Below are 26,229 nucleotides of genomic sequence, written 5' to 3'. Positions count from 1 at the left end.
TAATTGTCTTCTTTGAGTTAGTTAAAATAGAAAGATACTTTTGATCTTCTACGGTGGGGTTGATGACCTTCTTATAATAACTAAATTTTTTTTTAGCCGCTAAATCTTTCTCACACCGCATTTTTTCTTTGAAGTTAGAAGTAACAATATCTTTAATGTTATTAATGTTTTGCAATGCATCATTCTCGTTGATCTCCCAATAGTTTAACCGGGCCCTTGTGTCTTTATGCCACCCCCGATTGAGCCTTAGGTGTTTTTGGCTGGAATTTAAAGCTAACTTAGGAAGTCTATGATTGTCTATGTTATTGAGTTTGTGCTTGTACAGCAGAAACCTAATCATAGCTAGGCTCTCAATAGGGGAAAGACTTGCTTCTATAAGGAGAATAGGATAGGGTGTATTACTTTTAATTTTCAGGTTATAAGTTATAAAACGCTTCTGGATTTGCTCAATCTTTCTCCATGATTCACTAGAGATGCTGCAACCCCAAACCTCACAGCCATATAAGATAACAGGAGTGACTAAAGTTTCAAAGAGGAACTTCTTTTTATCCCACATTACGATGTTTGCTGTTTTACAATTATTTTCAAGACCAAAATAAGCTTTCCACCCCCCATTAATCCATTTCTCAATGCTATGGTTCCAGTTGAGCTTTTGATGAATATCAATTCCTAGGTACTTGTAAGAATACACTTCCTTCAAGTTATTATTGTCATACATAAAATTAGCGTAAGTGTCCTTCTTGGATTTGATAATCATAACTTTTGTTTTGTTAGTGTTAACAGTCATACCCATGGTAGAGCAGAAATCCTTAAGAAGCCTGAGTTGCTTATCAGGATCAGATGGGCACCTTGCGAAAAGAACAATATTGTCAGCATAAAGAAGAAGGATAATGACTATCCCAGCTAAGATCGTGCCATGACATCCTGCTTCCTCTAAATAGCCTTCGAGCTTATTGATGTAAATGCCAAATAGGGTAGGGGAGAGGGGGCAACCTTGTTTAACTCTAATGTTACGCTTAATATCTTTCGACCACCCCTCATTGCTCTTTAGTTTGGCAATTACATTCTAGTATAACCTTATAGAGGCAACTCTCAACTCAAGAGGAACCTTTAGCTCTTCTAATCTATTCCAAAGGTTGTATCTAGGAACCGTATCGAGAGCCTTTCTAAAGTCCACAAAGCAACAAAATAAATTGGATTTATCATTAAAACATTCCTCCGCAATGATCCTAAGCGTAACGAGGTGGTCTGTTGTTGAGTGATGCCTTCTGAAACCTGCTTGGCCTTTAGCCCGCTTACCTTCACTTTCAAGCCATATGCTTACATTATTTTCCAAAATAGTACCATATAACTTGGCTAAGAGAGGGATGATCATAATTGTTCGATAATTAGAGGGGTTATTTGTATCCCCACTTTTAAAAATAGGGATAATGAGGCTCTCAGTGCAAGGTTTAGGGAACCCTTGCTTGACTGCTTGATTGAAAAGCTTGTGGATGTGGGGGATGAGGATAGGACCTCCAATTTTTAAGATTTCCACCTGGTAACCTTCAATGTCCTTAGCTTTCCCATTAGCGAGGTGATTAACCCCAAACTTAATGTCTTCTAAAGAGAAGACTTCTTTCATTGTGAGCAAGGTTTCCAAAGTATCCATGACATTTGGAGATTCATAAAGCTTTTTAAGATAGGAATTCCAATCGTGAAGAGCAATTTTATTATTATCTTTAGTCTTCTGAGTCAGAATCAGCCTCCAAAATTTCTTAGGAGCTACCTTAGAGAGGTGTAAGAGATTCTCCTATCTTTGACGAATGTACTGCCTCTTTTTCCTTTTAGTTAGGGCTTTTTATATTTTTATCTTGTCCATTTTAAGAGATTCATCAACAGCTTCCTTAATTGCTCTTCTCGCACTTTTACAATCTTTGTCATACCATGGGTTGGTTTTGCTATTTCTTTTATTATTTGAAACTTCAATTGAGAACTTGTTAATAGAATATGAGAGGGTTGTAGTAAAATTATGATAGAGGTCTTCTATGTTGTCTATACTAGATAAAGGAAGCAAATTAGTTTTTAATTCATTTAGAAAGAGATCGTTTTTATTTCTATCAAATATTAAGTTCTTTTGGCTGTAAGTATTATTTTCTGTGGGAACTATATGCATGACAAAATTGAGAGTTATAAGTAAAGGCCTATGATCGGAGTCAGGTTCGTGGTCGTTTAAGATGTCAAAATTTATTATTTCGTTGTATAATGGGAGATCGGAAATAACGTAGTCTACCACGCTGCTACCACATCCATGGATGCAGGTCATCTTGCTGGAATTGGGCCACTTCTTTAGATCGTTGTAAATTATGAGATCCTGAGCACTACAGAGCTTGACTAGCTTCGACCCAAACAAATTTTCCCTGAGATCTTTAGAGCTCCTTTTGTACCTACTAGCCAGAGTAGGGTCTTCGTCTAACCAAAGAGGATTAGGGTTGGAATGATTGCTTAGAATAATAGCTTGGTTGTTTGAAGTTTGAGCATTAAAGTCACCTATTAAAAGGATATTACCATCATTCCTTAGGCTAGAAATATCATTCTCTAAACCATTGTAAGGGTTAGTTTTATCTAGATTCTTCTTCTTATAGAAGTTAGAATTTATGGGGGGGAAATAACATATAGCTATGTAGGACTTTTTATTATTAATGTCATTGATCTCTATCCAACTGTATTGGTTGTGAGGGTCGTTTTTATAAATCCTAGCATGGGGGGAGATGTTCTTCTTAATGTAACAAGCTATTCCCCCAATGCCTCTACGAGAGGATCGCTTGTTCCAGGTAGACCATAGCGTAAAGCCATCTATGTTAGGGACCTTAGATTCTTCGTGCTCCCAAGTTTCAACAAGCAAAATAATATCAACATCATTTGAAATCCAACTTAGCTTGGGGCCTTTGTTCCATGGGAAGCCCCGACAGTTCCAAGAAAGGATCCGGAGCATGTTTAATTGCTATTGATTACTATATTTTTGGTTTCTATCTCGAATAAAGGCTTTTCCATTTCTGATTATTGCCAGTTTTCCTTCCTTTCTAGCTTCTTTTACCTTTTGAACCTCCTTTCTTAATTTTGCTTGATCTTCTAAATATTAGTAACAAACAATTTTTTCAATACTAAACATAAATATTAATTAAAAAAAAAAATTAATGTTGATCATAAACAAAACACTACCATGTTCACCTGAAATAACAACATAATAATACTAATTTTATATAGAGAGATAAACTAATTAATGATAAAAAAATCCAATTTCATTTGTAAATTTTGCTTTCTAATTTTTAATATAACATAGATATGTAATTCTTTCACTAATTAACATTCAGATTACATATGACATCTAAAATGATAATTGATGTTACAATCTATTATGGAGAAGATGTGAAATTCATTCTATACTCAATATAGTTGAAATTAGTGTTTAAAGAAATATTAATAACAAAAAAAGTCAATGTCAATTTTATGTATAGAGAGAAGCAAATTGTATGTAAAAAAATCTCATATTTTTACTTTTGTTAATATTTCAATTTCTATATTAACTAACATATATATATATAGAATAAAAATTTTCTTATATCCTTACTTTTGGGGTATGAGCTACTTGTGTAATCTCTGGATTATTCAATATGTACGCTCACCATAAATAAAATATTTCAATGCCAACCTTCAATGCTTAATATGGGGTTGACTAGTATTTTACAATAATAACATCAAAAAAAGTGTGTATGTGTATGAGAGAGAGTGTTTCTATTGTTTTTTTAAGCAACAAGAAAACCTATCATAACTCGATTGTCAAACTAGCAGTGGGGACTGACTCATCATTGTTATACAAGGAAAACCACTTAGCCTGGAATTATTGGTTGGTGGGCTGTAAGGGGACTTTGACTTCTGCCACATGTATATGGGTAACCTATTTCCCTCCTAGAAAGATGAGCTCTTAGCCAAGCAAAATCAATTTTAGGAAATACTAGAGAAAGAGTTTATATTACATGCTCTCTCTCTCTCTCTCTCTCTCTCTCTCTCTCTCTCTCTCTATATATATATATATATATATATATATAATTTTTTGTGCTTGACTAAGAACTCATCTTCCTCAGAAGGAAATAGGGTAATCGACCAATACCCATATGCATCTAGCAAGAGTGAAAGCGAACGAGTACTTCTATGATTTTCCTTTACTATAGCAACCAATGATAGTTGTCTACATTGTTGATTTGACAACTGAGTTATGATAAGTTTTCCCACTTTTAAATTACAAAAAGAATAAAAATGTTATTATTAAAAATAAAATTAAAAAATAATAAATAGGAATTTGAAACATTTTAGATTTTCCTTTAAAAATATTATACTTTTCACCATCTCTATTAATTTGCATATCTATATTCAATCTTAAAATTTGGTAGTATGAATAATCTAACTTATTTAACATAGTCTACTTTTGTGAAGATAACTTAAAAAAACTTAAGAATCCATACTAAAATCTTTGAGAAAGATCACCAAAATGGAAGGTTAGACCCGATTTTTATAATATTTAGGTGAATTTAGAGTAAAACATGTTTATTAAAATTTTAGTGAATCAATTTAGAATAAAGGAAATTGACAAATCATTTAATTTATTTGTGAAATTTAGCCTTTAATTTTTTTCCTAAATAGACTTCACAAAAATTACCTTTTCAATCACTACATGTCGATGGAGATTTCAATTATTAATTCTAAGAGTATATATATACAATTTAACATTGGTTAATTTTACTTGTTATAATAAAAGAAATCTAGATAAAATTATCCTTGCAATGAAAAAATATTTATATTATGAGAAATGGGGGTAGTATCTTCTTATGAGCCAAGCAGATCAAAATAAGCTAATGGTTAGAGACTACTTGCAAGTTAATTTGAAGGTTAATAAAGGTTAGACAAACTATTTTAAAAATGAAAATGTAAAAGCGGAATAGGAAAAAATGACAACGAAAGAATAAATTAGATAAAAATACAAATATAATAAGAGAGGACAATAAATTGAAGAATGGGAAGTGAAAGGTCATGCCCTTTTTCCTTTCCAATATGCCATTTCTACTTATTTGTCCCCATAATTTTACACTCAAATCCCCTTTCACTAACTAAGACATGATAAGACGCATGGACAACTATGAGCTACCATGTAACTCTAACACTCCCTCTCACCCCTTTTGTTATCTCAAGCTATGGAAGATGTTGCTCACTATTCTAACCTGACCTCCAATATTTGTTATGAAAATGGGATTACACAAATCTTTCTTTTCCAAAATTTGTAGAATTAATTTATGATATTGCCATAGTGTCCAGCTTGTCCAGCTTGTCAAAATATAAATTTTATATCCAGCTAACTCCCAAATTCAGATTTATGCCCATTTAATATTTGATCAAACAAATTGTGCGACATTAATAGGCACCTACATGTGAAACTCACATATGACCCACCTGACCCTACTACATCATCCTAATCAGTCCCACATCACTTGTAATGCCAACGTGGCACCCACATGACCATTGTTAGGCCTCCGTGGCACTTGCCACATCATCCCAAACTAATGGGTCCCACTAGGCCCGACCCTGTCATGTTGCACAAAAATTTCATGGTGTATCTGGTTTTAAAGAAAATCTGGCTGGTCCATCATTGTCACCCCGTTAGATCTCTAGATCTCGGGATCACACAACTCTATGGAGAATCTGATCTCGGACCTATCTAGGACCATGTATTGGTTCTAAAGAAAATCTGGCTGGTCCATCATTGTCCGTATGTTTCACACCCCCGGACCTCCGAATCTTCGGATCACACACATTTCTACGGAGAATCCGGTACCAGACCATTTTGTGTGGAACTCATCTAGCACCAAATGGCCCCGATTCTGGATGAAATTTCCACCGCGGAGAAATCTGGTCTACACATATAATCTTCCCAAGTAAGGCCCACCCCGGATCTTTGATTCTAAACCATATTTCCAAATAAAATCCAACTAGACTCAAATGCGAATGAATTTCAAAGTGGGCACGTCCTACCACTCTAGATGCCTAAATTATCAGATACATCCAAACATACAATTAAAAGTATGCCCTCTTCGTGATGTTTGGATGTAAAGCACATTTAAAACGTACATCCGATCTCGGATGACTTTGAGTACTTCAAGATTTGGGTGACCTATATATAATTCCATAAAAAGGTCCATTTGTTCCGAACATTCCTTGATTTCTACTCAGATTCGTAGGGAAGGAAACTTAAGGAGATCGAGACTTTCTAGAATACCAATGATGTTGCTAAAAACACTAAGTTCTTAGGGGCAATGGCCAATTCTTGAATTCAAACAATTAGGGATACTATGTTGTGTCAAAAAGGATCCAAGGACACTAATAGAATTTACTCACTATGAATTTTAAGTGAAGAAAAGAACTAGCCCCAAATTCCAAAAACTTTACTAGTACAAACATTCTAGTTTTACTATCTTATTGTAATTTAGACAATTCTTTCAATGGAAATAGGCATTTCATATTCTTAATCCTTATCAGAGATACATGCCTAAGCATACAGTAACATTATAGTTTCAATTGAAAAATAAATCTCGTAATGTACTACAATATGTATAACTATGAATAAACATTAAAAGTCATCTCAACAATTTCACAAATTGAGAATTCCAAGCATTCTCATCATTAACCATACATGTAAGTGATCCTCAACATATGACATAGTATGTAATTTATGAGTTCTACAATAGAATTTAATCATACTACATATTTATGTAACAATAAATACACACACCAACTTCAATCTCAAGCACTCATTCAAGATTCATACATAGGCATATATCATCTTATTATCACACAAAACATAAATTAGCATTCATAAATCAATCTACATAACCATGATACTTATCTAGATATGTTAATTCAATTGGGAACTAGAGAAGGGACTTCCATTCTCCACCCAACCATAGGCCAACTACATTGCAATTTTTATTGCAATTGACCAACCCCGAGCCTGTTGGAATTCAGAGGCACAGCAAGTCAATAAAACATACAGCAAAATAAATCAAGCACATAAACACAGTTTTTAACGTGGTTCACCCAACCAATCTAAGCTACGTCCACCAAACATAGGCATCAGAAGTTTATTAATCAAATTAGGAGATTACATCATGAAATCCTCACACTCTCTTAGCAAACCATCCGAATGGTTGCCTGTTATATAGCCTAGAGAATCTAACAGCCTCATTAATTCCCTCACATCAAATATAGGAGGCATTAACTCCCTCCCAACAACCTGGAGTTAATCTAGGACCTGAATTCTTATTGTTGTCACCAGCTGAGATTTTTTCCTATTTCACTACAAACAGAAAATCTCAACAATCTCCACCTTGACAACAATTCGCCTGATGCCCTGTTATTATTATTTTATCTTTTCTGCAAGCCAAGAGAAGCCAAACACCAGCGTAGCTTCTCCAACAAAACTGGTTTCGTGAACATGTCTACACAGTTTTCCTTTGTATGCACCTTTTCAAGAGAAACTCCCCTTTCAGTAATAACCTATCTTACAAAATGATACTTGATTGGAATATGCTTTGATTTACTATGATAGGCCGGATTCTTAGCCAAATGTATTGCACTTTGACTATCACAAAGTAACCTGATGTTGTCCTGTAACCTACCAAACTCACCAAGCAAACCTTTCAACCAAACCGCCTCTTTGCAAGCATGAGAAGAAGCAATGTATTCTGCTTCAGTAGTGGATAAAGCAACAATATTCTGTAGCTTTGACATCCAGCTTATAGCTCCACCTGCAAGAGTAAAGACGTACCCTGAAGTTGATCTTCTCTTATCCAAATCACCTGCAAAATCGGAATCAACATATCCGCAAACAAATTCACTACTCTTATTGTAAGAAATACAATAACTACTTGTGCCTCTCAAGTACCGAAGCACCCATTTTACTGCTGACCAGTGCTCTTTACCCAGATTTACCATGTACCTGCTGACAACCCCAACTGCATGAGAAATATCTGGTCGCGTACACACCATCGCATACATCAAACATCCTACTATATTGGCATAAGGAATTCGAGACATATAATCCTTTTCTTCATCTGTATTAGGACATAAACTCGAAGAAAGCTTAAAATGGGAAGCTAAAGGGACTGACACAGGCTTCACATTATTCATACCAAACCTCAAAAGTATTTTCTCAACATACTTCTGTTGTGATAGCCACAGCTTACCATTACTCCTGTATTTGAAAATCTCCATGCCCAAAATCTGTCTTGCGGCTCCTAGATCTTTCATATCAAACGTCCTTTCCATCTGAGTCTTCAACCTGTTGATTTCTTCAATGCTTTTGCTTGCTAAAAGCATATCATCAACATACAACACTAAGATAATGAACATGCCATTATTTAACTGCTTAAAGTAAACACAATGATCATATTCACTTCTTACATATTTCTGACTCAACATGAAAGAATCAAACTTCTTATACCACTGCCGAGGCGACTGCTTCAGGCCATATAATGACTTCTTGAGCCTGCAGACAAATTTCTCATTGCGATGCTGAACAAACCCTTCCGGTTGTTCCATATATATTTCCTCATCTAAATCACCATGTAGAAATGCAGTCTTAACATCTAACTGCTGCAACTCCAAATCAAACAAAGCCACTAATGCTAACACAATTCTAATTGAAACAATTTTAACCACTGGTGAAAATATCTCATGAAAGTCTATGCCAGCTTTCTGAGAAAACCCTTTTGCAACCAGCGGAGCTTTGTACCTGTTTTCCGTATCATTCACACCCCGTTTCAGCTTGAAGACCCATTTGCATCCTACAGTTTTCCTGCCTTTGGGAAGTTCAACCAGATCCCACGTACCATTCTTACCTAAGGCCATCATTTCTTCCTTCATGGCTGCTTTCCATTTATCACTATTTGAACCTTCTACAGCTTCCTGATAACACAAAGGTTCATCATCATTAGCGATCAAAGCAACTGAAGTAACATGATCATCATACCTTCTCGGACGACGTTTGATTCTTGTAGATCTCCTTAAGAATGTTTCTGGTGCTTCCACAATTGGCTGTCTATCATCTGTAGAAACTTCTTCATGATCGCCATCTGAGACCTGTTCATGTCCTCCATCTGAACCCTGTTCATAATCTGATTCTGAAACCTGTTCATGACTAGAATCTGAACTATGGTCATTATGACTATCATTAGAAATGCTGTCAAACTGAATATGCTGGAAATCAGATACATCATCCTGTTTCAATCTTCTATCTACATCTAACTGTACAAGAGAGGATTCATTAAACTTTACATCTCTGTTGATGATGATTTTGTGGGTAGTAGGATCCCACAATCTAAATCCCTTTGTTCCATCACCATACCCAACAAAGATATACCTTTTAGACTTTGGATCTAATTTAGTTCGCTGATGTTTAGGCACTAGAGCATATGCATCACAGCCAAACACTCTGAGTTTAGAATAGTCACAAGGGTGTCCTGTCCATACCTCTTGCGGAACCTTGCAGCCTATTGCCGTTGATGGAGATCGGTTTATCACATAACAAGTTGTTGCCACTGCTTCCGTCCACAACTCCTTTTGCAACCCGGCGTTACTCAGCATACACCTTGCTCTCTCTAGAAGAGTCCTGTTCATGCGTTCAACAACTCCATTCTGCTGAGGAGTATAAACCGTGGTCTTATGTCTTTCGATCCCTGCATCCTTGCAATAGCTGTCAAACTCCTTGGAGGAAAACTCACCACCATTGTCAGTTCTTAAACATTTTATAGTTCTACCAGTGTTGTTTTCTACCAATGCTCTAAACTGCTTGAAAACTATAAAAACATCAGACTTCTGTTTCAACATGTAGACCCACACTTTCCGAGAAAAGTCATCAATAAACGACACAAAATACGACGAGCCACCATACGACGCTGTAGGGGCTGGACCCCAAACATCTGAATGAATATAATCAAGTATCCCTTTACTAGTATGTTTGCCTGTTTTAAACTTTTGTTTACTTTGTTTACCAAACAGACAATGTTTACAGAAATCCAATTTTCCAGATCTTAGATTAGGAAGTAACTTTCGGTCAGCCAAAATTTTCAATCCTCTTTCACTCATATGCCCCAATCTTTGATGCCATAAGTGAATGGAACTATTGTCATGTTCAGACACAGACACATGATCTGACCCAGTTCTACCTTCTAATTGAAATATATTTCCTACTTTCTTAGCCTTCATCACTAGTAAAATACCTTTATAGACTTTCATAACTCCACCTTGAATTACCGTTTTATATCCATTTGAATCAAGTGCTCCTAATGAAATCAAATTTTTCCTTAAATCTGGTACATGCCTCACATCAGTTAATATTTTGGTTGTGCCATCAAACATTTGTAGTTGTATGCTTCCAATCCCAACAATATTACATGTTACATCATTACCCATGTACACAACACCATCATCAATTGATTTATATGTTTTAAACCAATCTTTATGAATACACATGTGGTTAGATGCCCCGGAATCTAACAACCAATGTTGATCATGTTTTGAAATATTAACTGACAATACCTCATCACTCATACCTGAACCGGATACTGAACCTGTATCTGTGGTGTTGGCTTCCTTCTTTTCTGTCGAAGAACCTTCTTTAGCAGCCTGCTTTCGCTTCCAGCAATCCTTTTTCAGATGTCCAGCCTTGCCACAATGCCAGCACTTCACCTTTGGCTTCTTTCCTTTGGATTTTGAGCGAGAGTCACTATGCTTTCCCCCGGAGTGTCTCTCTCGTGAGCGACCTCTGGCCATCATTACCTCTGATGTAGAGGTGTTTGCATTCGACCTCTTCCTCGTCTCCTCAGCCAACAAGGCTCCAACAACATCGTCAAACTCAAGGACATCTGATGTACTAAAGCTTATGGAAGTAACAAAGTGATCCCAGGATTCGGGCAAAGAACATAATAGAGTTATCACCTTATCCTCTGAATCAAATTTCACATCTAGACTATCTAATTGCACCAATAAGGTATTAAAAACATTCAGGTGATCAGCAATTGAGGTACCTTCTTTCATCCGCAAACCGTAAAGCTGCCGCTTCAGGTGAATCCGATTTGTCAAAGATTTCGTCATATAGGGCTTCTCAAGCTTCGACCACAAGCCTGCGGCGGTTTTCTCTGACACAATGTTAAACAGAACATCGTCCGCCAGACATAACCGAATTGCACTCAGAGCTCTATCGTCCATCTCATCCCATTCATCCTCCGTCATGGAAGGAGGTCTTTTGTTTTTCCCTAACAGTGCTTTCGCCACACCTTGTTGAACTAGCAGATCGTGCATCTTCACCTTCCAGATCTCAAAATTATTCTTGCCATTAAATTTCTCTATTTCAAAACGGGCACTCTGTGTTTTGGCCATCTCGTCAAAGAATCTCCAATTTCAATTTGAAATACCAGCAATTTAAAAAACAAAATTGTCTATGCCTTTGTTTTTACACAACAAAGAAAAACTGCCTATGCCTTTTGTACCTGTGCCTTTAAAAAAAAAAAAAAACTGCCCTTTGCACTTATATGAGAACTGTCTTTATTCTATTTGCCTTTATTTAACTGTTTTAAACAACCAGCAAATATATATAAAACAACCAGAATTTAGTTTGCAAACGATTCTTGCCACTGTCAGTTTCATATATCCGTAAGCAAAGTTCAGGCTTTATGTAGCTCCTCAGAAAACCAGCGCTCACAAAAAACCCACACGCAAAACAAATATGCGTTCAAGTGCATTCAATCACAATATGAAAGCAATTCAAAAAAGGAACCCAATTTGCATCTATATATATGTCCAATTCACATGACCACGCTGTTGCATATATATATTTCCAAGCCCATGCCCACGCTGTTTTTCAATATATATATACACGCTGCTATCACATATATATCCACGTTGTTATTGTTTTCAAATCTATTCACGCCGGTTTCAAAAACATATGTATCAACGCCGTGTTAAAACATATCAACGTTGTTGACTGCGCATACGTTTTTCAATACATTTACACGCTGTTTTATATCACTGTTTTATATCCATTACCATCGTTGCAAACATTGAAACACCGTTTTACAAAGCAGCAATGATCAGCGCTCCACGTATGAGAGACATACCTTCTCGGCGCACCGCACAGCAAAACGCACCTTCAGTTATTCACGTTTTTGGCAGCAAGGTATTCCACCGTGGAATGCTTTCGCAGCAGAAAGTTTTATATAGGATGTGAACTCTGCGGCAATGCAGCAACACGTTGCTTCTATCTGATTGAAACCATGTGATGGACAACACCACGTTTCAGTAACAGAACCTCCAGCAACGCAAAGGATGATACGTTCCACGTATCCACACAGCAAACGATGATATGCTCCACGCACAGCAATGAACTTGTCTCAGCGCTAACAGCATTCACACGCAGGCAGGTTCACGCCCGCACCAGCACAGTCCGCCAGCATCAGCAGTCACGCACGCAGCGCCTCCAGTTAGCTTCTCCAGGCACCTCCAACATGCTCTGATACCAATTGTTGGAATTCAGAGGCACAACAAGTCAATAAAACACACAGCAAAATAAATCAAGCACATAAACACAGTTTTTAACGTGGTTCACCCAACCAATCTGGGCTACGTCCACCAAACATAGGCATCAGAAGTTTATTAATCAAATTAGGAGATTACATCATAAAATCCTCACACTCTCTTAGCAAACCATCCGAATGGTTGCCTGTTATATAGCCTAGAGAATCTAACAGCCTCATTAATTCCCTCACATCAAATATAGGAGGCATTAACTCCCTCCCAACAACCTGGAGTTAATCTAGGACCTGAATTCCTATTGTTGTCACCAGCTGAGATTTTTTCCTATTTCACTACAAACAGAAAATCTCAACAGAGCCAAATCCTGAGTATGATGGAAATGCTTGCAAGGGGTAATTCAGACCAATGGATAGGTCAAACACTTAGAATATGGGGTTCGTTGTCCAAGTGGTTTAACAATTTTAGAACAAGCACCACAGTGGCCCACTTACTATTCGTGGTTCAAACACAATGTACACCAAATTTCAATGAAATAAAAATGTTTCTCATTTTTCAAGGGATTGAATCCACTATGTAGGTGGTTTCATAACAAATTGGAAAACACTAAGTGGTTCGATAGACACAACACGAACGTAGTGGTTTCATAGCCAACACTAAGCACCTAAGAATTTCATTGGCAATAGTAAGCACCTAGTAGATAGGTGGTTTTATAGCAAATTAGCATGCACTAAGTGGTTTCATAGCACAACAACCCTTAGTGGTTAAATTTTAATCCTTAAGCAACACATTGAAAACATAGTAGTGAACACCATACTCATGGATCCCTTGAGCCAACTCCAACAAACCAACCAACCCCTTATTTCACTTTTGTTGTGCATATATGTAGTAATTCATCCATGTCCCTTTGCAAAGTTGAGAGAGTGCAACTCCTTGGGTCCTTAGTGCCTTTTCCTCTATGGTTGTCTCCTTGATTACAATAAGGGAGAATGAGGATGACCTTCCCATTCTAATTTTTGTTCTCATTAATGAATTTTCAATGATCAACCTAGTTCGGTTCTATTTGTGTCACTTTAAAAAATGTGTCAGGGAATGGATTTTCTCAATTATGTTTGGTTCCAAACTTAAATTCGGCAAGGTATGGTCATTCAAGGTGTGCAAGCAAAACAAAAAAAATCTGTGAGACTCAAATCCATTGGTTGTCCCTTCCTCTAATGATTTTAATTAACTTCATTAATAATTAACAATTGCTTAACCAATGTTCAATCATTTGTGGTCTTCCCATGCTAGATTTTCATTCACATAAAATGTTTACGAAAGTAATTTCTAGTGCAGGGGGTGTTACAAACCCCGCCCCTATAAAGGAGTATCGTCCTCAATGTTCTGCAATAGATAACAAAAACAATAACTAATCTTTATAGCTCCATATCTCACATTAGCAACATTTCCATGTCTTAAATTGTCATATCTAGTCAGGACATTCATTATCTTCAATGTTTTCACGGGGAAAAAAATTAGTCCATTGCTTCTTGGGACACACCCAATGTAGTTATGATCCCAATAAGTATGCACATGACCCATTGAATATTGGTTAGGTTCCCTATTCCTTGCAATCATACACCTTCCAAGTTCGGGAATCCCCTTCTCTATCTCCTCAGTCCCTCGAGCAATACATTTCTTTGCAAGTATTCCTCGCACAATAAGGTTCTTGACAGAGTCTCACATCCAAGGCATTGCACTAGATTTCTCTAACAGCATAGCACATTTGTCATCATATCTCATGGCGATCAATGCATATCTTAGGGTTCCAATTTCACCACAATGATCTAGTCCTTAAGGTCTTCAACTCTACTACGCTTCCATTGCACCACTCTAATATTACCATGTTGATATCACTCTCATATTGCTTGTGATTAGCCTCATATATATTTACTAGTTAGCTCAGCAATTCACCTATAGCATAAGTATCTAGCTATTATGAATTTAATCATAAAATTTTAAATAAACTTAAACCACAATTTTGACGAAAATTTCTTGAAGCAGATGCTTATCTTTATAGTTGTATTATGATTCCTTTGTATTCATAGGTAATAGGTCCAATTCCATCTTTATTGAACCATTCTAGCTTCGTCCAACTCCATCTTTACCAAATAAGCCCCCTCATACTTGATGAGTCCATTAATATGTACAATTTTAATATTAATATGTCATTCTCCAACCTTAAAACTATCATTCTCTTGCATTAATTCACATTTTTCGTTATATTATGCTTACTAAGGGGAGTAAAAGGTGTTTGTCATAGTATGTGGCCTAATGTGGTTTAATTGTAGGAAAATGAAGAATTGTTTAGGCTATTACTATGTTGGGGCTTAATGGAGACAACTAGGAGAGAATCTAGGGGGTTTTTCCACCTCCTTAACTCCCTAAACTCGGCTTGGGATTACCATATCCCCTCTCACTAGTTCAAGTTCAATGCTAGTCGAGTGACTCCTAGTCCAAGTGAAGATCAAGAAGGACAAGATCCACCATTTTCGAGATCAAGGAGGGAACCATTCCTACTTTCAAGGGAATTGCTTCAACTTCCCTTTTTTATAAATAAACTAGAAGAAGAGATCATTAGGATTCAAATTTTTTGTTCAACTAGGTGTAGCTACTAAGCTCCAATCTTGACATTGTTATTTTCAACTTTTATGTGATGTAGTAGGCATGCACTTTTTGATAATGAGAAGTTGGATTTTAAGCTACATCTGAGTTAGTTTCAGAGGGTTGAAACCCTTGGGTTTGGATCCAACCTAGAGGCTTTGGTCCCTCTTCTTGTACTTATGTTTCTTCTTGATTCCAAGAAGTTCGCAGTTTCTTGCATTTTAGTAGAAATTAACCTATAAATTCTTGTGCTTGCAACCTATACATCACCTTTCTTGTGGGAGAACGAGTGGAAGGATTCACAACCACAACCCAAAAGGATTGTGTCTATGATTTCTTCGAAATAGATTAGTGTTAATTGTCATGTTTTTCATTTTCTTTCTATTGTTTAGAAGTTAATTTAGTGATTAGATTAGTGGTATTGCATGAATTAGATGTTATTTAAATTCAACTCATCTTTTTCATCATAAGTTATTTCATTTTGTAAATGATAAATGGATGCATGTATGTGATTGATTGTAGGGTCGATTGATCTGCATGGAAGGTCACCTTCACTACTTCCATCCTGAGCTCTTTCATATTCTCCTTCCACCCCAAAACTCTATCCCAAAAACCCTATTTTATAAACTATTCTGCTTAGGTCACCAAGATCACTCATCCTGTTGCAAGATAGGCCTCCGAGAGGTCCTGAGCTTGGCTAAGGGCTCAAACCAAGCTCCTTTCATTTTCTTCAACTACTATCACACTATCCATACCCTTAAGCCAACATTTTCACCCTCAAAAACTACTCAAGTGCCCTCCTGTACCATTATAGGCCCGCCTATAGCATTATAGGCCTCCTGTCGCATTCACCTGTAGAAAACTTATAGCAGCCTTTTCCTTCATTAGTTTTGAGCCCCACTAGAACTTTGACTTAGCATAGATGCATATGACCCCCATATGTGATAACATGATTAGGGAAATCTCATAGGCCACTCCAAACCTTCCTCTTCTTCACTACAAAAACAGAGTAGAGTTAGTTTATTTATTATGCAAGTAGGTTATTGATTTATGAGAAAGTATGAGCTAGGTAGATGGTACATGCAATTTTGATTGGTAGTTTGATGAATCATGCAAGATAAACTAGTTTCCTTTCTACAAGTAGATGAGGTAATTTGATGAATTCTACAAGATAACATAACTTTATTTCTGCAAGTAGGTTAGCCTTTGTCCTTTCATGAATTGAGTAGTTAGGTTTTTACAAGTTGAGTCAATGGAATTTCTATTTTCATAGCTAGAAGCAATTTCCAATTGTCCTTTTATAAATCTTTCATTCTAATTCAGTAGGAGGAAGGGTCTTTGAGCACTTTTTGATCTAATGTCATAACTGAGGGTGGCATGAGTGGAATCCTATATGTTGTGCATATAGCACTATCACCTCGAAGTTTGTATGAACCCTGGGTTGATAATTTGAGTTGAGGAGCCCTTGGGAGTTGCAACATTCTTGGTGCAATACGAGGGCTCACCGATACTCACATCCTAGTGAGCATGGATGTATTTCTTCTCCCACTAGTTACTCACACTTCCAGGACCAGGAAAACCCCATTCTAAGAAGTCTACTTATCCAAATGTTTTCTTGTGTGGGATCCCATTATCTATTCACCTTTGAGGGCTCAAGAAACCCCCATTCTAGGCAGCCTACTATTCCAAAGGTTTCCTCCGAGGGTCCCCCTTAGCTACTCACTTTTACAAGCTTGGACAATCCCCATTCCAAGTAGTATACATGTCCATGTATCATTTTTTACAACCATGTGTTGCACATGCACACGTTCCATGATATCCATATGTTGTCATTTTTAGAGTTAACTTTCAACCTCTATTATTTTCAAATATTCATTTACATGAGGAGGCTCATAAGCGCATGTGTGTCATATGCATACTAACAATAGAAGTTAACAATAATAGATCATTCTTGCAAAACTTACCTGATGAGCATTCCACGTGACATGAAAATCATTAAATAAATTGACAACATTAGCTAAACATAGTACATTTTGGTTTTTATTTACTTACCACTTACACCATTTCAATATTTTATATTAATTATCCTCCTACTATGATGGTTCTCAAAAATTCCCTTTCAAATGGGATGTCATCATCTATCTCATTTTCTCATTTTTCATATCTATATATATCTCTCTCTCTCTATATATATATCTATATATATATATATATCTATATATATATATATATATATCTATATATATATATATCTATATATATATATATATATATATCTATATATATATATCTATATATATATATCTATATAGCACAATTTCAGTTAAGGGAACTCTCTTACGCCATTTTTATAATTGTTGAGATGCCCAAATTATTGGATACATCCAAGCATACAATTAAAAATATGCCCTATCTACAATATCTAGATTTAAATTAAATTTAAAGGTTACATATGGTCCTGAATGACTTTGAGTACTTCAAAACTTGGGCGACCTAGATATAATTCCATAAAATGTCCATCCAACCCCGAATATTCCTAGATTTCTACTCATATTTATAGGGAAGGAAACTTAAGGAGATTTACCAAGACATTATAGAATACTAGTGTTGTTTCTAAATACATTATTTTCCTTAGGAAATGGTCAATTACTAAATTCAAACCATGAGGGATACTATGTTGTGTCCAAAAGGGTCCAAATGCACTAACAAAATTTACTCACCATAAATTTTAAGCAATGAAAAGAACTGGCTCTAAAGGCCAAAATACTCACGAGTACATACATTCAATCAAGCATGTCTATTGTAATTTAGACAATTCCTAGTGAAAATAGGAATTCCCAATCCCTATTAGGGAGACATTCCTATTACATGCTCATACATTAACATTATAGTCCCAATTGAACAGTGAATCTTAGAGTGTACAAAAATATGTATAAGTGTGCATAAACATTAAATCATATTAGTAATTTCATAAATCAAGCATTCTAATCATTCTCAGCACTAACCAAACATGTAAGTGATCCTCAACATACGACCTAGTTATAAATTTCTAAGTGCTATAACAGAATTTAACCATACTAAATATTCATGTAACCATGAATACACATAGTAGCTTCAAACCTTGGATATACATTTCTCTTGGAAACTCATTCAAGATTCATATACAAGTAGGTATCAACTTACTATCATGATAGAAATAATAAACATTCATAAATCAATATACATTACCATGATAATTATCTGAGTATGTTAATTTAGTGGGAAACTAAAGGGATTTCCACTCTCCACCCATCTAAAGGTCAGCTACACTACAACCTTTCTTGCAACTGACCACCCTTGAGCCTGATCCAGAGTCTGTTGGAAATGCTTTCACATGGGTAATTCAAACCAATGGATAGGTCAAATAATCAAAAGATGGTGTTCATTGTCCTGGTGGTTTAATAGTTTTACAACAAGAACCACAATGACCCACTTAATCTACGAGGTTCAGAAATAGGGTATACCAAAATTCAAGGAAATAGACATGTTGCTTAGTTTTCAAGGGATTGAATCCACTATGTAGATGATTTCATAGAAAGTTGGAAAGCATTAAGTGGTTGAACATACACAATAAGAACTTAGTGGTTTTAAAGCCAACAATAAGACCCATGAATTTCATTACAAACACAAAGAACCCAATAGATAAGTGGTTTCATAGAAAATCGGTAGGCACTAAGTGATTTCATAGATACATAAATAACTTATTGGTTAAATTTCAATCCTTAAGCAACACACTGGAATCATAATAGTTAATAACAGATGCATGAAACCTTTGATCCAACTTTAGTGAACCAACCAAACATTAATTTCATTATTATTGTTTGTATATGTAGAATTCATCTTCATCCCTTCACACATTTGAGACAGTGCACTGCCTTGGATCCTCTATGCCTTTTCCTCCATATTTGTCTCCTCAATCTGTGATAGGGGAGAATGACAATGACCCACCCATTTCAATTTATGCTCTAATTAATGAACTACCAATGAAGCTACAAGTCCAATTCGTCTCTAATTGTTTCACTTTACAAAATATGTCAAGGAATGGCTTTCCTCAGTTGTGGTTGGTTCTAACATTAAATTTGGTAGGGTATGGTTATTCAATGTTCAATCAGTTGTGGCTTTCCTATGCTAGAGTCACAATCACATAAAATGTTTACAAAAGTAATGGTCAATGTAGGGAGTTGCTACAATAACTAGAGATCGATGAAAAAATTGAATAAACATTAAAAGCTAGATTTCCCATTTGATTTTCTATGGTAAACATTGTGTCTTCCTCAACAACCTGTTAAATGAAGCCAAAAAAGTAGGGGAAGGTTTGATTTTTTTATTTTGTAAATTGTAAACCATATATAGTAATGAAATGCATACATAAATTCTTAATAAACTAAAAAGTAAAATAATGTTAATCACAGATTACACAAATATTTATGTTGGAAACCCAAATCATTAATACCAACAAATAGTTTAGAGCCATACCTATAATTTTATCATCAATCAACTTCATTGTTTGCAATATAATATATATGATGCAACAATATCCAGAAAAATCATAATATATTGATCTTGAATTAAAATACAATCATAGTTATTTAACTAGAATTACGTTACCATGAATTATAAAAACAAGTGCTATAAAACCATTAGATGGTGTGGATTGGATCACTATATTATTTTTCATCCATATTGAGCATTTGAGATGGAAAAAATGGAGGAACCAATTGATAAAATCTTATTTATCAACGAAACCCATTTTGGAGATTTAGGATCTGAAACTTTTTGAGGTCTCAAATGACTTTTTTGGGTGTAAATTTTTCCTGCCTAAGCGTCTAATCCCATGTCACTATTCTACACTCAAATACCTTTCCATCCCATTCATCAAAGTTCGTATGAAAAAGTTATGCCTCCCAAAGTTTGACTTATCATGATAGAACAACATGGTTCAAGATGATGCCACATCAGGCCTTGTTACTCATGCCAAGGGAGCTAGCCACATGGTAGTTATGAAGAGGACTCTAGAAGAATCAAAGTTTTAACTATATCTGAGAGTAGAAGGAACCTAACCTAACCCCTGATTGGATATCAGGTTATGTTATATTTGGATCACGAGGAGGAAAATGGGTTCCATTAATTTTCAATTGTATTTTGTTCCATAATAGAACATAACAACTTGGGAGTGGGACTAAGAGAATAATAGGAAGGAAGTTCAGTGTTTGTAGAAGCCCATCAAGCCACAAACCTCAAGTAATCCCTTAGAGAGTGTCGTATCATTTTTTACTTGCATTATTTCCATTTTAGAGAAAGAGGGAGTAGAGTTGTATATTTGTAAGTTGAAATGGATATTCCACTAGATAGTTATTCACAATAGATCTACTAAAATGTATTTGAAAAAATAGAACCTACACTATGAGGTTAATTTCTCTTTAGAATTCTAGATTCATTGATTATTATGTCATCCTTATGCACACAATAGATAAAAGACAAAAAATAGAGAACAATGAAATAAAATTCACAAACCACAATGAACATAAGATATGATTTGGGAAACACTTACGAGAGAAAACCTAGCTAAAAGATGTGGTTACTCTATTCTCTCTTTCTCTGAATGGAAATGGATGCAAGTACAAAGGAGTGAGACTTGTGGACCATGTTGTTGCTACAACGCACAAACCCTCTCTCTTTTCTCTCTCTTTGTATTCACTCTCAACTACTCTTTTCATCTATGGAACAAAATACACTAAAATAGAATGAAACCCCTTTTCCTCTTGGTGGCCTGGTTATAACACAATATGATACCCTACTAGTGGTTAAGTTTGACTCGATCAACTTTTAACTAGAGTTACTAGCATAGATCCATCTTAGCTAAGATCTACCAAGCACCAAGAAGGATCAAATCTCTTGACAACCAAAAATATTACACCTCTAGAGCTTTAATCCCTCTCTATGCTTGATAGATCCAAGCTAATATATATATATATATATATATATATATATATATATAATTTTATAAAATTTCAACTCCTTGCTGAGCATAAAAGGAATTTCACATTTCTTTCATTTTGAGTAACACACTAATAAAATCTTTTAACCATTAGAATTTTTTTATTTTTAATTAATTTATACATAGTCGGCATTGCAATATTTATAAACAGAGTCTCCCTCATATTGGGAATTAGAAAGCATGTAATAGAAAATTTCTCTCTCTCTCTACACACACTTTCTTTGTTGTTATTAGAATTATTGTAAAATACTACATGTCAACTCCATATTAAGAATTGGAGGTGGGCGTTGAAATATTTTATGTATGTGTGAAGTTGATATTGAAATACTAGTTAATAGGGATGATTAATATTTTATTTAAAATATGTATATTTAATAATGGAGAAATTACACAGCTAGCTCATATGTAAAAGTAAAAATATGAGGAATGTTTACATTTTATTTTGTTCTCTCTCTCTATATATAAAATTGACATGGTTTTTTTTGTTAATATTTCTTTAAGCACTAATGTCAACTCTATGTTGAGCATGGAATGAATTTCACATCTCCTCCATAATAGGTTATAATATCAAATATTATTTTATTTAGATGTCATGTGTAATCTCCACATTGAGTAGTAAAGGAATTACATATACCCCTCATATTAAAAATGAGAAAGCACTTATGGATGAAATTAGATTTTTTTTATTAATTAATTTATCTCTGTATATATGAAGTTGGTATAATTATGTTATTTCCAATGGACATTGAAGTATTTTTTTATGGCCGACTTTGAATTTTATTTTTTAATGAATATTTATGTTAATTGAAATATTTTTTGTTATTAACATTTCTTAATTTTTTAATGTAGTTACTATTTTATTTCCTTCAATGTAACATTACATGACAACATCTCTCCCATACAGGGTTGTAGAGTGCCTCTCAGTGCAAACAATATTGAATCATTTAGAGTATTCTTCATCATGACCATGTGCATAGCTCATTTTCTATGAATAATGAGGGTTGAGATGACATTCTCTGGAATCATGGTGGAAAAAATGAGAAGGTCAACTTCTAGGTGACATAACCTTTCATACAAACTCCATTAGAGGTCTTTCTTACATCGTTGGAAAGGTATCTTAGTGTAAAATTCCATGAGGGGGTGTTATACTAGAAGAAAGAAAATTATCCCCCAAAAATGTCATTTAATGACTCAAACTACTTTTGGAAGGTTTCAAACCCCTATTCACTAAACTATGACTCATTGGTAATAATGGTCATTTGATTTGATTATGGTCCTAACACAGTGCTCACACCGCGGCTCCCCTCTCGCCAAGGTAGTGGACTCCTTTCAAGTTGCAAGTATACATAACCAAAAAAAAAGTCTTCACTTAGTCAAGTTTTTGAGAGGGATCTACAAGAGTGAAGTCAATAGGATGCACCCCCTAGTGAGGAACATAAGCATTTAATGGAGAGGATATTCTATCTTTAGGTAGAGACCTTCAATTCACAAAATTAGCTTAACTAGATGATTTCAAACATGATGACATCCATGGAACTACTAAATGAACATCAAACCATTATGCAAAGAATGAAAGATGAAGTGTCAAGTCTCTATCAACAAGTTGAAGAATTGCATCTCACCATCAGCTATACTCCTCTTGAGCACTTTTCTTCCAATAACTCGAGTGCACAAGAACTTCCAAATTTAAGTGCTCCACTTCATCACCAATTTGAGAATTGAAGATTTGGGAGTGATATGCCTTACACTATCAATTAATATGTTTTGCAAATTTTGTAATTTTTTGAATATTTCTACAATATATACTCTCAGTGACTTAATATCTTAGATACCACTAACAGTGACTTAATATCTTGGATACCACTAACAATATGATATGTTTGGTACATTTTGTAAAATGTTTCTACCATATATACTCTCAGAGACATAATAACTAGATATCATAAAAAAAAAAAAAAAAAATAAAAAAAAAATTGATGTAATGGATACTCTATAGAAGGTCGTGTTTTTCAAAAGATTAGTTCGAACAACCTTCTTTCAATGTACTCAATAACTACATAATGCATACTTTTATTAATATAAAACTCTAATTCTGCTTAAATAAAATAAAAATTAATATTGAGATATTTTTAGTGATATAAAATTTAAGTGAAAATTAAAAAAAAAGATTAATAATGAAATAATTAATTGTTAATTATTATTAATTATTTTTATTCAATAAAAAACAAATTTCTAGGAATAATTTATGGTGTCTTTCACTCTAATTTTATATGGAACAACTTTTATATATAATTTTAATTAAACTATTACCTTTTTTTTTAATTAAAATGATAGGGTCTTTACTTGCTATTGCATTGGTGGATGTAATCATATATGGTATCAATTTTTACTAAATGTATAAGAAGAATGCTTCTTGTAAGTTGGAGAGGATGTACATGTTTTGTAATCTAATTCAAAGCATTACATTCTCAAATTCAATTTTTAGATTTCAGGATGATCAATTAACAGTAATAAGGTGTATAAGTTAAGAACGTGCCTATTGTGGCGGAAATATATAAATCATTATTGGCACAACTTTACAATCTACAGGAATTTTCATGGTTTTTCAAAATCTAGAAGTGGTAGGTTTTCATCAAAATGATCTTATTCTCATGGCTAGTGTGGAGAAACAAGATCCTTAAAAGGGCCAACTTGCTGAAAAGGGGCCACTCGGGTCTGGGTTATTGTATATTCTATAGGGCATTGTCTGAATCTGCCAATCACATATTCTTTACATGTCCAATCACCAATATGATTTGGGAATGCATATCATCTACTCTCCAGATCCCATACAGGAGAACTCACAACCTTGAAGATTGCATAACGAATTAGAACATTGTTATAAAAAATTACAAGGAGTTGCCCCTCTACATCATTTGGGAAATTTGGAGGGTGTGCAACCATCAATTGTTCGAAGGAAAGCAATATAACATCAGTTGGATTTGTCACAAGGTAATAACATGGATTTATGCTATCACACAGGAGACTGTTTACACAACTAATCTTTCCCATAGATTGAGTCCTTCATTGATCAGTAACCCAAATGGATTTTTTTATGAAGCTGCACAACTAGGCATATGTGGATGTGGCGCGATGCCTCAGATAGATAGAATCACACAATATAATCTTCATTGGAATGGAGGCACAAGCACCAACACAAGAGTTGAAGCAATCACTTTATGGGGATTACTCTGGTTTGCACAGCAAAAGAAACTAAATTGTCTACATATCTATGGTGATTCCAAATCTCTCATAGATGGAATCATGGGACACTCAGATTTTGATCCCCCACACTATCGGGTTGGATAAAGAGGATCAAGCACATATTGGGATCACTCACAACATACACTATCACTCACATCTATAGAGAAGCCAACAAGGAGGTAGACAAATTGTCAAAGGATGACATTAGAGAGCCCTACGGAATCATGAAATTCAAATTCACAGTGGACAACATTATATGGAATGAGGGACTGCTCAGCTTGCCTTCCCCGACACTTGTGATCACAACAACATGTATTTTCTGTTTTTTTTAGTATTTTCAATATTTTCCAAACAACATAAATATATGTTTAATAAAAATACATGAATAGATATCTTAGAAACTTTTTATCCATATTAAAAAATAGATATTATGAATAAATGATATTTAAAAAAAAAATTATAATTTTGAGATATATGACAATATTTACATATTAAACCAATTTCTGCAAATTATATAAAATAACAATGCACATGTGCTAGCTTTATCTTTAACGAGGAGCCACTGCCGTGGCGGTAGTCCCTGTCGGGGTCTGCAGGGAATTGCAGAACTTGGAAAAGTTGGCCTGGCGGAAATTGTCCCAAGTCTGGAGAGGATGGGAGGCAGAGGTCAAGGAATAAATGGACTGAACCACAAATAAGTAATTCATATAAGTCACTCAAGGTAGGCAGGTACTCTCAGCCGTAAATCATTTCACAGTGGATGCAAATATTACATAGTAACAAAATAGCTATGGGGCCAGTTTCTTGACTGGCCTACATGCTGCAGAGCAGCGACCATTTGCATCCATCTGTCTAGGTATGACAAGAACGATTATGAACTTAAAGAAGCTTTATTTGAATGAAGATGCTAAACATAAATGCACAAAATCATTTAGGAACAGGGTTTGGAGATACAAAGTGATCGAATTCAGCCCTTTCAATAATGCTCAACCACAAATAAACATTTTGTTCAATCTTGACTGAAAAATTAATTGCCTAGACTGAAAAATATCTTTAAATCTTAAAACCAATAATTCATATAAATCGATCTTTAAACCTTAAAACCAGTAATTCATATAAGTTGCTCAAGGCAGGCAGGTACTCTCAGCCGTAAATCATTTCACAGTGGATGCAAATATTACATAGTAACAAAATAGCTATGGGGCCAGTTTGTTGACTAGACTATTTCAGAAGCACTTCTTGTTGCATCAGCAACAACAATTCCTATGTATGCCTTCTTTAGCCTGCAATCTTTTAACAATCTCGTACTTATGCTCTGCAATGACCAGTCAAAATCAGGAAGGATATGGAATCAAACACTAATTAAGGAAATGAAAAAATAAAAGTATCTGAAAAAACACAGAAGTAAAAGATAATTGTTGCTCACCAGGGAAAACACCAGCAAAACCATCAGCCTTCTCTATCAGTTCATCAACTGGTGAAGCTGAAATTGATTCATATTTGTCCTGACCTAGTAAAGAGGATGATGGATACATGTTTGTACCCATGTCCAGTCGGCGACCTGTCTCCTTGGCAATAGCCAATTGATCTCCTGATGAACATTTGAAAGTAAATAGTTAAATGTTGGCTCGCTGCATTACAAAAACAGTAGTGAAACTAATGACACCATAACCTCACCATACCTGTGATCA

This window comes from Pinus tabuliformis, chromosome 6, assembly GCF_031772625.1.
Source record: "Pinus tabuliformis cultivar Carrire ecotype Pingquan chromosome 6, CPIR1, whole genome shotgun sequence".
NCBI classification, from domain to species: domain Eukaryota; kingdom Viridiplantae; phylum Streptophyta; class Pinopsida; order Pinales; family Pinaceae; genus Pinus; species Pinus tabuliformis.
This window is presented reverse-complemented; position numbering follows the sequence as displayed.